Below are 13,757 nucleotides of genomic sequence, written 5' to 3' on the forward strand. Positions count from 1 at the left end.
GAGAGAGAATCCCAAGCAGACTCCTTCAGCTGAGTGTGGAGCCCAAAGCGAGGATCAATCCCACAACCCTGAGATCAGGACCTGAACCAAAACCGAAAGACAAACACTCCACCCACTGAGCCACCCAGGTGCCCCTGTTCAATACTTTTTATTCTTCTATGTTTATTTTCTATAGTATTTATTAAAACCTTTAGTTGTTTTGTAAGCTGTTTTGAATTTTTGTTAGAAATCGAAGAAGACTGATACCCACACAATACAGAGTCTCCACATCCAGGAACACATACCGTATGACCTCACTGATGTAATAATGATAATAATAATGATAATAATGACAATAATAATAATTCAACCTTTGGGGGATTTTCTTCTATAAGACCAACATTGTTTATGACAAAATGCTGGCGTCTCATCTGGAGCAGCGATCATGAATATTATCACTTATGCACTTATTCAAAAAGCAGAATTTTTAAGCTCAAAGGTTTGATCAATGCAGCTCCAAGGAATACTCTGCCTCGCTCAGAAAAACTGGATGCCAGCTCTGGTTGCTCTCTGCCCTGTCCTCTGGGCCACCGTCAGGACTCAGTGCGGAACCTGCACGCTTAGTTGGCTGTGGCACAAGGTAGGTGTCGGGGATGGGCCGGCAGGGCCTCCTAAGTCCCCTGTTGCTGGGAATTGTCATTTCCTGCTTGGAACCTAAGGAGGGAGAAGTATGTAACATGCTCTGGGCCCTGGGGCGCTCAGAAGTCACTTATTGGTGTCACCGTTCAAGCATCCTCTTAACTAAGTGTAGGCGAAGTGCTTTACTTTCACTGAATTCATACCCCTGGGCCTGTACCCTGGATTATTGTCTCCCATAAACTGCCCCTCCAGCAACACACCACATGTGACAATTTGAAGAGATTCCGTGGTGTCACCATCTGCCAGAGACACAGGGGGTGGAAATGGGGGAGCACCGACCCCCAACCAAGGCAGCCCAGAGCACTCTCCAGCCTCGGGCTGGCACAGCTGCAGGGAGCAGGCCAGGTGCACCACTCCACTTCCTGCAGGTTCCAGGGTTGGCCCCAGGCCCCAGAGTTGGTTGCTCAGGAAGCCCAAGGAGTGTCCTATTTCAAAGCGGTGACTGGGCACTCTGCTGGGCCAACTCCATCCCTCTCAAACCCCCAGCCTCAGGGTCCTAACTTCCAATAAGGTGGAGGAGAGCAGAGATGGAGGCCATGCCCGAGGTTCACAGGAATGACTGACAAGGTACCTGGTGCAGGACTTGGCATTGAGCAGGTGCTCGGAAAAAGGTAGCTCTTATTTTTAATGTCAGGGTGTGTATCTTGCCAGACTCAACCCAATTCTCTCTTCTCCTCTACCCTGATGGCTGCCTTCAAGGGCATTATGATTTCTTTTTATATTGATTTTAAACACATACATCTCCAATTTCTCCTATTTTTCAATGATCAACAGAAGGACATTTCCAATTGAGTGGATGCCAATTGAAGATCTCTGATTTATTATTATTATTATTTGTTGTTTCCATTACATTTAAGGGACAAGGAGGAAGGAGAGATTGATGGCAAAAAATTGAACCTGTTTTCCATTTTCCCCACGTTGTGCTTAGTTAAGCACTTCTAGTCTTTAAATAGGATTCCTTTGGCTAGCAAACAATGCAAATGTTCCAAATGCAATTAATCTCAGAAACCGGTAACTGCACAAATCAAAAATGCCAAGCCATTTTGATGATCTAGCCACTCTTTTCTGACACGTCAGGAATTGCTATTTTTCACCAATAAGAAGTGCTGTATGTTTGATCAGAAAATGGTACTTGGAGGACATGTGTGTGGGAGGCCAAAGGGCCGTTCTGGGGAGACATGAAGATTCTGTGTCTTGTAGTGGAAGAAAGAAAATAAATAATAATCACATCAACTTTATTTGAATAAAACTTTCAAAAAAGTGTTCCCTGGAGATCATTTTTTTTCCCATTGAGTTCAATTCACCAGGGATTAATTGAGCACCAACTAGATGCTAGGAGCCATGAAATATAGGCTCTCCGCATAAAGTATAATGTGGAATGTTCCAAGACAGAGGTATGCCCAGCATGGCAGGAGCGCAGTGAAGTAGCACAGAGCTGATCATGGAGATTCAGGGAAGAGTTCCTGAGGGCCTATTTGTCAAGCCAAATGGACTGGGTTGATGTAAAGTTTACAGCAGAGGATTTGGGGAGACAAGGCCTAAGGTCAGAGAAATAAACAGGGTGGGCCATAAGGCTCTCATGTGACGTGCTAAGAAGTATCATTAGCTGCTAAAGAGTCACTGAAGATTTTAATAGAAGAATAAAACGATCAATTGTGCATTTTAAATAGATTGGAAAATTCAGAGAAGGTGATGAGGTTTCCAACCAGGCATGAGAGTGGTAGCAGGGAGGGACATTTTGCAAAAATATTTAGAATGTAAAATTAGCAGAATGGATGTTGGGCATGAAGAAGAAAAGGAATCTCTGGAATGATTCCCTTAATTATTTCACCAGAGGAAGAAGTTTGAAAAAAAAAAACTTAATTTCACTCAATTCTCCAAGCTGATAACTGTCATAGAAAAAATAGTTTTATAGAACTGATATGATATTTTAAAACTGCATATTGGTTATGAATTCATATTCTGTCAAAGTGGAGTTGAGGCTACCTTATGCACTTGCCCCTTTTTGAAAATCCAGATCTGCCAAATAGAACAAGGGTGATTATTCCCTTTATGCATGGATTCTTTGTTTTACAAAACAAATCTTCATTTGACACCTTTAAACGGTCAGCTATAAATATGATGTAATGTTCTGCTCCTCGGAAATATACCTATTTTATAAAACAGACATATACATACTTTTGAGTTGATTTGTGGGGGTTTTTCCCCCCCAAGAAATTTTTGTTGTTGTTGTTGTTGTATTTTTTTAGAGTAAGCGGTAAGTCAATATTTTCTTGGATGAATTTGTTTATTATTTATTTATTTATTTATTTATTTATTCATTCATTCAATTAAATATTTATTGAGGTCTTATTGTACGCCAGTCACTGTCCTAGACACTTCAACCATAGCAGTGAATGAAACAGACAAAAGTTCCTGTCCTCATGGAATTTGCATCCTGATAAATTGTCCCTTTTTTCTTTTTAAAAAATAGGATATGTTATTTTCCCTTTCGCTGGTTTTAAAGGCATTTTCTAGGATGGTGCCTGGCACATGGCAGAGACTTTCTATATATTCAATTGGATAAATACTCCACAGAATTGGAGAAAGTGACTCTAATAATATATTGCACTTCACAATTTTGAATATTCTGATCTATTGTCAGAATATTCTTTATTTTAAAAAGAATTCAGGTATTTCCTCACACTCTTTAAGTTATTTGTCAGGAGAAAAAGACTCTATGATTTGAATACTCTTAATTTGCTCACTTAATCTCTCATCAAATAGTGCACTGTCTTGGCATCACTTCAGACTCTACATACCATTCATTGTAAAGCAGATTACATTGCCTAAATATTTTATAATTTGCAAAGCACGTTCATATCCCAAAGGAAAGGAGAAATTTTTAAAGCCATCATTTTTTCTTAGTGTTACACGTGTGTACGGAAAGTGGATTACACACCACATTTCCTTTTTCCTTTTTCTCCCTTGGAATCGAATCCTGATCTTTGACTCGGCACAATTGCCTCACAATATAAAAATACTATGCCTCCCAGGCTCCCTTGCAGCTAGATCCAACCACTAAGTTATGGCGATAAAATGTAAGTGAAAGCATTGGTAGGATACCAGGAAGGCTGGTTAAAAAAGAACAGATTGATTTGAGAGAAGACCCTTTTTGCCCTTTGATCCCTCCCTTTTCCTGCTACCTGGAATGCAGACAGGATGGCTGGAGTTCCAGTGGCCATTTTGGGCCAGGAAGTGATGTTGAAAATAGAAAGTAGGGGCCTACATCTTTGTGACATTATAAGCCACCATGTCAAATTTGTATGCCCACTTTATAAATGAAGAGAATTCAATTTCTATCTTGCTTTAGGCACCAACTGCCAATATTTTGGATATTTCTGTTATCTCCAACCAAGCTTAATCTTAACAAATACAGCTTGTAATGCACTCCAATCAACTACATCAGGAAAGAGTCACATACTCCTTTTACTAGAGTAATGTGTTTTTAGCTCATTTCTTTTTCCTTTCAAGCTGTCTTAACTTCCTTTTTTAAAAAGATTAATAGGGATCCCTGGGTGGCGCAGCGGTTTAGCCCCTGCTTTTGGCCCAGGGCGTGATCCTGGAGACCCGGGATCAAATCCCACGTCGGGCTCCTGGTGCATGGAGCCTGCTTCTCCCTCTGCCTGTGTCTCTGCCTCTCTTTCTCTCTCTGTGACTATCATAAATAAAAATTTTAAAAAAAGATTAATATTTTGGGGGGAGAGGCAAAAGAAGAAGGAGGGAGAGTCTTAAGCAGACTCTATATTGAACTCAGAGACCTCAGTACCCTGAGATCACGACCTGAGCCAAAACCAAGAGTTGGACACCCAACCAAGTGCACCACCCAGGCAGCCCTCTTAACATTCTCTCTCTCTCTCTTTTTTTTTTAAGATTTTATTTATTTATTCATGAGAGAGAGAGAGAGAGAGAGAGAGAGAGAGAGAGAGGCAGAGACACAGGCAGAGGGAGAAGCAGGCTCCATGCAGGGAGCCTGACGTGGGATTCGATCCCAGGTCTCCAGGATCACACCCTGGGCTGAAGGCCGCGCTAAACTGATGAGCCACCTGGGCTGCCCTTAACTCTCTTTTAAACCTGATTTCATTTAGGTTTATATGTTAGGCTGGGGGCCAGGGTAAGCCAACTGATTTGCCCATGATCCCGTGGGGCTGGTGGGGTGGGGAGTCAGCTTCTCTCACCTCATCCAACGCTGGTCTATATGACCTACTGGAAGGAAGAAAGCGACCACTTCTTCTGGTCAATTGTTTTCTTCCTTATACCTCTGAAAAGGAAGGGGAAAAAAAAAGTCTTCTGAACCAGCAAACCAAGAAAGCCTAGGAACAGACGTAAGCACGCAAGGTGTGTTTTGCTATCTGGTGCCCAACATCTACCAGGACAGAATTCATCATAGTCCCTGCTCCCCACAGACAATACTAGGCAACCCTTAGCTCTCACCTGCTAGGCCCAGTTCTGCCTCTGAGTCTTTGTCAGAATAATTCCCCAACTCAGCTTCTCTTTGTTGACATGTTAGCACCTTATGCATGTATTTGATATCACCTTGTCTAAGGTTGCTAAGCTGTTGTTTGCTGCTGGTTAGCAGCTGTTATGCGAAGCTAAGATGGGACTCCTGCTGTTTCTGTTTTTAAATGCTTAAAGTTAAATAAATAAATAAGTAAATAAATAAATAATTAAAGTAAAATGATAAGTTTCCAAATCCAGGTCATATATAGAACATTCCACAACAGTTGAGTTACATCTGCTTTTTGTCTCTGGGACCCTGTGGTCTCTGCTGCCCGCTGGAGGTGAGGTTCCCCATTGAAACATGGAAAGAAAACATGGCCCAGGTGCCCAGGAAGCTCAAGACTAAAGAGTCAAAATGAGGGGATGGTTTTACCCAGAGCTGCAAATTCCTTGAGGAAAAAAACCACCACCTGATTGTTTCATGAACTGCTTTTTGATAGACTTAGCAAGGAGGGTAATTCAGAATGGCCAGCTTTGCCACTACCAACCCGAGAAACACAGAATCTCTTCTAAAGCAGAACCGGTTTCATACTCACATGAAAGAAAGGCTTGATCATTTTGCAAGGTCCACACCACGTGGCTGCGAAGTCAACTACTACAAGTTTATCCCCGGCACTGTTCAAGGCTTCCTGAAAAGCATACTAAAAGAAAAAAGAAAAGCGCAGGTTAAATTTCCCAAAGTCCTGATCGAAGTTGATAGAATGTGACACAAAGAATGATTCAAACGTACTGCTTTGTAAACATCTAATAAACTAAAATGAACCAAATAAACTGCTAAAAAAAAAACAAAAACAAAAAAAAAAGAACCCTCCCTCTTCCTGGTGAGTTGGGGTCTCTCCAAAAAAGCCACAGAATTGCCCCAGATGGCGTCATCTGGGAGCTGGGAGCATCCACCAAGGCCAGAGGCCCAATTTCCCATCACGACAGTGCCAGTGACAAAGACTGTGTCCTTTTCTCCCAATCCCTTTTGGAAAGGGTCTCCCATCCACTAAGCTTTGGGAGAGCAAGCTGGGGGAGGGTGGCCAGAGGGCGGGCGGCACAGTTGATGGGGAGCCGGTCCCCCCTGTGGGCCTCAGGCCTGAGCCAACACTATTCTCACTTGCTTAGTAGCTTCCAGTGTGACTGTCACACCCGACTGGATGCTTTGCTGCCGTGGTGATACTGCTCTTATGACCCCAAAGGGTAGGAAGGACTTCTGGCACCTACCAGAGACTTCATGCAGAGGCAGGAAAGAACCTGTCCTTGGAAGAGATTATAAAGGACTGAGGAAAACGAGGCTCAGGTTACTCCGGTGCTGCCCCCTGCAGCCTCCACCCTTCGCCTGCCAGGTCCCTGATGCTCAGAGATGCTCAGAGAAGCAGCCCCAGCCGCTTCACCATCAGGCCGCACAAGGCCCACAGGCCTGGCTTGAACCCAGGGCCCTGGAATTCCCTAACCCTTTTGAGAGGATTTCTATCCCAGCTGCTCCTGAAAACTGAAAAGGACGTTTCCTGACCCCTGGAGCATGAGAAGAATTGGGGTCAGAGTCCTCCAAGTGTCACGTCAGGTTTGAAACGACTGACCCTCCTCAACATTTCCACATCCACTTCACTTGCTGAATTTGTGGGACCACTAGGAAAATCTGAACCAGTTACATGTTCAGTATGTTTCAGATACAGAAAGCTGATGTTTAGAAATTCTGCAGAGGCCAGGGATATGCCCAGAATAGGATTTTGACTAGATTTCTCTTAAGTTGGTACTTTATGGGGGGAAATGGCCATATTCTTCAGGAACTCAGCCAAACCACTTATAATTTTTTAAAGCGGTGAGAATAATGGGCTTACTTAGAATGGTAGAAATAATAGCTTGATTTTCCTCCTTTGCTTTTGCTCTAGCTCAATTTCCCCTAGCTTATGGGTTGTATAAATTTTTGTACTAAAAAGAGATGCACATTAATTGCATTTTTTGATTCCCGGGTCACTCCTGCTTCTGTCATACACTTTTAATTTGAAAAGTGAGGCCCTAAAAAAGTAAGAATTACCCAAGCAATTTACAGTAATGCAAAATTTGGCTCAACGACCAGATCGATAGTCTCCCGAAGGCCTGGGACAGATACAGAGACAGTTACCAAAAGTCATTATCTAATTGAGAAATATCTGCTCAAACACCAGATTTCCAGTTGACCTTAACTAAGGATTCTCTTGGCCCAGAAAGCATGATCATAGACAGTTCTTAAAACAGCATCTGGACAAGGGCATTTCTTTGTAACATCACACATCATATATCATCCTATCACTTTCCAATTTCATTTCACTTCATTTTCATTTCCCTTTCTATTTGGAGATATGCCCAAAAAGAGACCCCAAATCATTTATAGTATTCCGTTTGGCAAAGCTCAAGGAGCCCTCAGACGTCCCTGTATTTGGACTCCAACTGCATTCATTCCGTTAGGATACTACAGGGTGTTCGTTATCCTGGCTATTAGATCCAGCTCCTTGCCCGCCCCTCTTTGACGGAGCAAGTGGAATTGCAGCTGCTCCTACGTCTCAGTGGACACAGTGGATAGTATTTCCTGTGTAAAGACAAATCCTTTTAAAAGAAGTGGGAAAATAATATTCTGTTATGAAGGTATCAGGGATGCCATTACGCACCCCTCAGCCTGATGGTTGGTCTAGATCTTGCTCAGTTTGGCAGGACCCCTGCCCAAGCACAGGACAGGGGCTCCCCCGATGCTCCTTTTGGGTCTACAGGTATCCTGGGAAGTTGTGGGGAGGTGTCTGCACAGGGCAGTTGGACAGAAGCAAGCCTGCGGCACTGCTAGGGTCGCCCTGTTAGTCTGTCAGCTGGCAAGGAGCCCGCTTCCTCCTGCAGGCAGCTCGGAGATGGAGGGCATGGTGGTCTCCACACAGGTAAAGCCTGGGTGGGCGGCGATGAAGGCCCCATTTAAGGTGGCTTTTGGGTGCATGCGAGGGACCCAGCACCTACTGATAGTAGGCCTATCAGTCTACTCATTGGGACCTTCCTCTTACCCCCTTGACAGTGTCTCCTCCCCATCCTGGCCACTCTCTCTTGCTCAGGGCCTAGGTCACTGGGTCCCTATCCTAGAACCACTAGAGCTCTCTATTCTCTATTCTCTGTGAGTTCCTTTCACACACCATCTTTACCGTCTTCCCAAATGGCTATAGTCCTTCACTTTCATAAGAGAACTTGATTTCCTTATCTAAACCACAGCCCACAGCTCCCAGCCAAAGCATCTGGATTCCCTTTCCTCGGGGGCCCAGAAAGTTCCATCTTCAAAGCTCTTTGAAAACCTTCAAATAGACCCATATCCTAGCTCTACAACAGAGTCTGCTGACAAAGGGTGGTGAGCCCACACTAAACACTCAATTCCAGGAACAGGGTGCTCACCAGAATGTTCCCTCAACAGAACACTAAGTCGGCACAGAAGTAGCCCATAAAAATAATACGTGCGGTTTTCTTATGTTTTCCTACCCCTTTTTTATGACAATATGTCTGAATTAAATCAAGATCTCCAATTTACATAACTTTGAGACACCTTAAGAGATCTATTTCAAGAGCTGAATGGGAAGTGGATGAGCCAAACTCTCTTCCTAAAGTGTTTTTTAGGTTTGCTCGAGCACATGGCACTGTCAATGCCTGAAATGTCTATGCTGTGATGTTGCAACAATTTTTATCTGGAAAACTTCTTATTTCTTCATCTTTTATGATGCTTCAGGATCTCCAGGCACACCATTGTGTGCCTGTTATCCGTTATTCTGTTTCTCACATCACTCAATAGTGTCTATTCATCACTTGATTTTACAGGTGAGGAAACTGAAAGCATGAGGTTTTAAAGGGATGGATTTAAAAATGGTATCATTTTGGGTTTATAAACATAAACATATTGAGGGCTCCTGAGACAAGAAGCCAATTTGTTTTCTGGAAAATCTGCACCTCCTACCTGGGTACATTTCACACACCCAGCAACACCATTGAGGATTATCCTTTGACCTATTTAATCAGTTGATAGAGGAAAACGGAACCTTATTATGGTTTATCTCAATGGATTTTATTTGAAACTCTCCACTTCCTTTTCTTTTCTTTTTTAAGATTATTTATTTATTCATGAGAGACACAGAGAGAGAGGCAGAGACATAAGGAGAGGGGAGCCCGATGCAGGACTTGATCCCAGGGCCCTGCATCACAACCTGAGCCAAAGGCAGCTGCTCAGCCACGGAGCCACCCAGGCATCTCCCACACACAAGTTCCCCATTTTCTAATAGTTTAATTTTGTCGTCCTTCTGAATTGCGTGGGGCGCAAATGTGACAGAAACCCTAAGCGCGTGGGGGGCAATGCTTTCCTATTCTACCAGGAGGCAGCCTTAGCTATTTCATTTCTAAAAGGAAAGGAACGATCTAGAAAAAGGGGAAGCTAAAAGTAACCCACGCTTCCATGGCTCGTTCCAGAAGTAGGAACAGATGGTTGACGCCGAGCAACAAGGAGGAAGCTTGCTGTGCCCCCCTTCTCCACAGCCCAAGTCAGCGCAGGCATCAGCGGCGCCAGGGCAGCTGCGGGCACCGACGCACCGAAACCAGGTGGAGCCCAGCTGTGCCTTTCCTCCTTTTCTTATAGAAACTCACCACTGGCCATGATCACATGATGGTGTCTCTGCTGCTGAAAATTGGATGGAACTTCAGGAGCACGTGCTTGTCAAACATGCAACCCTCCCCCTCCACCCCAACCTGTGCTCCAGTGTGGGGAAGTGGGTCACACAGAGGCACTCCGTGGCTTTCACACTGCATCAGAGGGTTGTGGCAAACAGGATGATGGGTGTTGCAAGGGGCAGAGACCACAAACCGTCTGCCACCACCTCCAGTCACCACAAGGAAGCTCATGGTTGCCTCCCTCTCTCAACCCTTTCCTGGCAAAGAGCATCTGACACTTTGCAAGAGGGCAGCTGCTTTCTGGAAAGAGGGCAGCTCTAATTAAAAGGTGTGATCAGGCAAGAGAAAGAAAAAAAACCCAACTCTCAGATCACCGGCTCTTTTAGGGTACATCTGCATTCCCAAGGGTGATGGGTCCCAAATATGAGCCCTTGCTTTTGATTCAGCTCTGAGTGAGCAAAAAGGAATTGAGAAGCAGCAAGACAGAAGCGACGCCCCCTCCCCGCCCCCCAGGAAGCAGCCTTTCTGCTTTGGTTGGCCTGTGTTAAGAGCAGATTCTGCTCAGACCACTATGAGGCGCATCCTCCAAAAAGCTGCATCTTCCAGAAGATGATGTAAAGATGGCTCTGGGGGAGCAGGCATGATGTTCAGAGGAAAGGTCTATTCATTTCCTACCACTGCTGTAAATAATTATGGCAGATCCATGGCTTAACACAAAACACCTGTATTATCTTCATGTTCTGGAGCTCCAAAGTCCAAAATGGGTTTTACTGGGTTGATGTCATGTGTCAGCAAAGGTGTGTTCTTTCTGGAGGCTCTAGGGATAAGTCCATTTTCCTGCCTTTTCCAGCTTCTAGAAGCTGCCTACGTTCCTTGGCTCATGGTCCCACTCCTCCATCTTCGAAGCCAGCACTGTGGCAGGCCTAGTGATCCTCACACTGCCATCTCTCTGATGCTTCCTGTTCTCTGTCCTCCTCCTGAGGACCCTTGTGATGGCCACAGGCCATCTGGGTAATCCCGGACAACCTCCTCGAGATCAGCTGATTAGCAACCTTAATTCCCTCTGAAATCTTAATGGTCCCATTGCCAGGGAACATCACATAGTCACAGGTTCCAGGAATTAGAATGGAGACATCTTTGCGGGGGGAGGGGGGGGACAATTAATCTGCATACCACAAGAGGGATCACCAAAGAGTTTGCTTTTGTATCTCTATATCCTCATAGCAACCATGGAGGTGGAATGTTTATCAAGAAACTTTAAGAATTTTTTTTTTTAAGATTTAAGATTTTTTTAATTTACTCATGAGAGACACAGAGAGAGAGAAGCAGAGACACAGGCAGAGGGAGAAGCAGGCTCCATGCAGGGAGCCCATCCCAAGACTCGATCCCGGGTCTCCAGGATCACACCCTGACCTGAAGGCGGCACTAAACCACTGAGCCACCCGGGCTGCCCGAAACTTTAAGAATTTAAGTACTTTGCACTTTTTCCAAAGATATTCTCCTAGTAAGAGACAGAGCTGGAACATGACCCAGATCTGTTTTGAAAGCCCGTGCTCAGCCTCCCCACACTACGCTTCTACCCAGGACACAACCTGGCCCCTCTCCTGAATCCCTACAACACAAGGAGCCTGACAATTCTTCAGCAGGAGCCTCAGAGAAAATTCATCTTCCTTTAGGAATTTCAAAAAATACTAGTCATAAATAATAAAGAGTCAAGACAACTGGCTTCTACTTCATATGGCATTGCAGCCACTGCATACCTGGGCAAGGTGCCAAAACTTGCAGGTTCTCGGGATCCTCAACCTTAAAGCCAAGGATCTGGATGTCCAAGTCCACGGATTTATGATGTCTAAAACACCTTCCAGCTCTAAAATTCTAAAACCCAGTAATCACACTGGTGAAACCACTATGCTGCACGGCAGGTCCACCCAATGCATGGCTGAGCCATCCCAGATGCCCCTCGTTATTGTCACGTGCTCAACAGTAACGTAGTCCAGGCACCCAAACCTATCAGCTACTTTTAGCATTTTTTCCCAGGAGCCCTGGCCTCTTGCTCCAAGTTGGACAGTCTCCCGCCCGTGCTTGTTGAACACGTTTTCTCCCATCATTTTTGTCCACTGCCATGTCGGGGCTTCTCGTCTGCCAGTCTCCCGTGCTAGATCTTCTCTTTTCCGGATCCCCTTCTTCCTCTTTCTTGATGCATCCCTTTGTTTTGATGGACCACACACCCTGGTAGTTTCCTAGGGAAGTATAAAAGGAAGGCAATGCATGTGAAGGCTTGGAAAATGCCTTTCTTCTCACCTCAATGTGTGTAGCTTATAAATTCAGGGTGGAAGAGCGCTGTGGCTCAGCGAGGCTCCTTGTCTGCTAACTCTGGATGGCAATCGGATGTGGTGACTCGTGAGCCTTTGTAGATTGCTGGGGTTTATTATTATTATTATTATTATTATTATTATTATTATTATTATTTTGGTCTCTCTCTCCAGAAGTTTTTGGAACCTTTATCTCTCGTGTCGTGTAGCTACATAATGATGTGAGTCTTGCTGTGAGTCTTTCTTGGGTTGTTGCGCTGGGCAGTCCATGAGTGCTGTCACCTGGAACTCGGCCCTCCAGTTCCCAGAGCTTATCTCGTCGCATTGCTTTGTCTCGTTTCACTACTTCCTCCTCCTCTTCTTTTCTCTTCTGAATGAAAGTCTTGGTAGTTCATATTGAACATTCTAGATGGATCTATCTCTTTTATTTTTCACATCATCCACTGCTATAACTTCACTTCTGTTTTATGTGTGATTTCTTCCATATGATCTCGTAGCCTTTTAATTTTTTGGAAAAGTATCATTCTTAACCTCAAAGAAATGTTTCTTCCTTTGCTTACTTTTACAGGCTCTCATTCCTGTTTTGGATTCAATGTCTTCTCATAATTCATTGGGGATGTTAGGTTTTTTTTTTTTTTTAACTTTCTATTATGAAGTAATTCTAGAATTGGCAGGAAGTTGCAAGGATAGTACAGGGAGGTGCCAAGTGCCTCTTACCCCTTTGCCCAGTATCCCCCGATGGTTACATCTTACATACTTGAAATATTATATCAAAACCAAGGAACTGACATTGGTGCAAAGTGTTCGTATAATTCTCTGTCATTCGATCCCATAAAATACATCACCACTAAGATCCCCCTTGTGCTGCCCCTTTATAATCTCATCCTTTCTCCTTCACCACAGAACATTGACTTTTTAAAGTTATTTTTCCTATTTTCAGCATAATCCGTTTCCTCAATGTCCTTTCTCTCCCTCTCTCTCTTTCTTTCTCTCTTTCTCTCGCCCCTTTCATTTTGGAAGCTACTCAAAAATGTCTGATGATGTTGCCTATTGACTTGTAGTTGAGCATGAAGCTTAGCTGTGGATGGTTAGGGGCCTCATCTCAGGGAGATCATAGGCAAGTTTGCTTTTTCATTGGAGGATCCTCCAGTGTCAGCATCTGGGATCTTTTCTCTAGGCTCATTTGAAGGGTCCAGCGAAGAATCCTCTGATCTTCACCCCAGGGTTGGGGAGGAATGTAAGCCTGGCTGCCAACTTCCTGAAAGCAGAGTGTGGGGAGGGAGTGAAGAGCCTACTATTCCAAGGGCAGATTTTCACTTAATTCCCCTGTCTTCAGCTTGTACTCCTGTCTCTCCCCAATCTTCTTCACTGTGGTTCTCCTGAGTTTCTTAAGTTCAATTTCTTTAAAGAATAAGCCTCCAGTCTCTCAGTCCAGCAAGAAGGCAGTTGCCTAAACTTCACAAAGATAGGGAAGGGTGTCTTAACCGCTCCCGACAGATTTCTAAGAAATTCCGGGTTCTCAGCCTTGCCTCATGGCACCTCACACTTGTTCAGAACCTTTCTGTGGGTCTGAAAATAAAACCC

General features: G+C 44.3%; 1 long non-coding RNA gene across 1 annotated transcript in view; it reads right to left on the reverse strand.

Annotated features, from left to right (window-relative positions):
* Positions 1 to 13,757, reverse strand: part of LOC144288054 (uncharacterized) — a 36,239-nt gene that overhangs the window by 17,267 nt on the left and 5,215 nt on the right. The window contains exons 4-5 of the long non-coding RNA XR_013356010.1: positions 5,754 to 5,858; positions 4,896 to 4,978 (exon numbers count right to left, since the gene is read on the reverse strand). This is a non-coding gene — a long non-coding RNA (uncharacterized LOC144288054). The remainder of the gene's footprint in view (positions 1 to 4,895; positions 4,979 to 5,753; positions 5,859 to 13,757) is intronic.

Source organism: Canis aureus, chromosome 17 (genome assembly GCF_053574225.1).
Source record: "Canis aureus isolate CA01 chromosome 17, VMU_Caureus_v.1.0, whole genome shotgun sequence".
In the NCBI taxonomy this organism is placed as follows: Eukaryota; Metazoa; Chordata; class Mammalia; order Carnivora; family Canidae; genus Canis; species Canis aureus.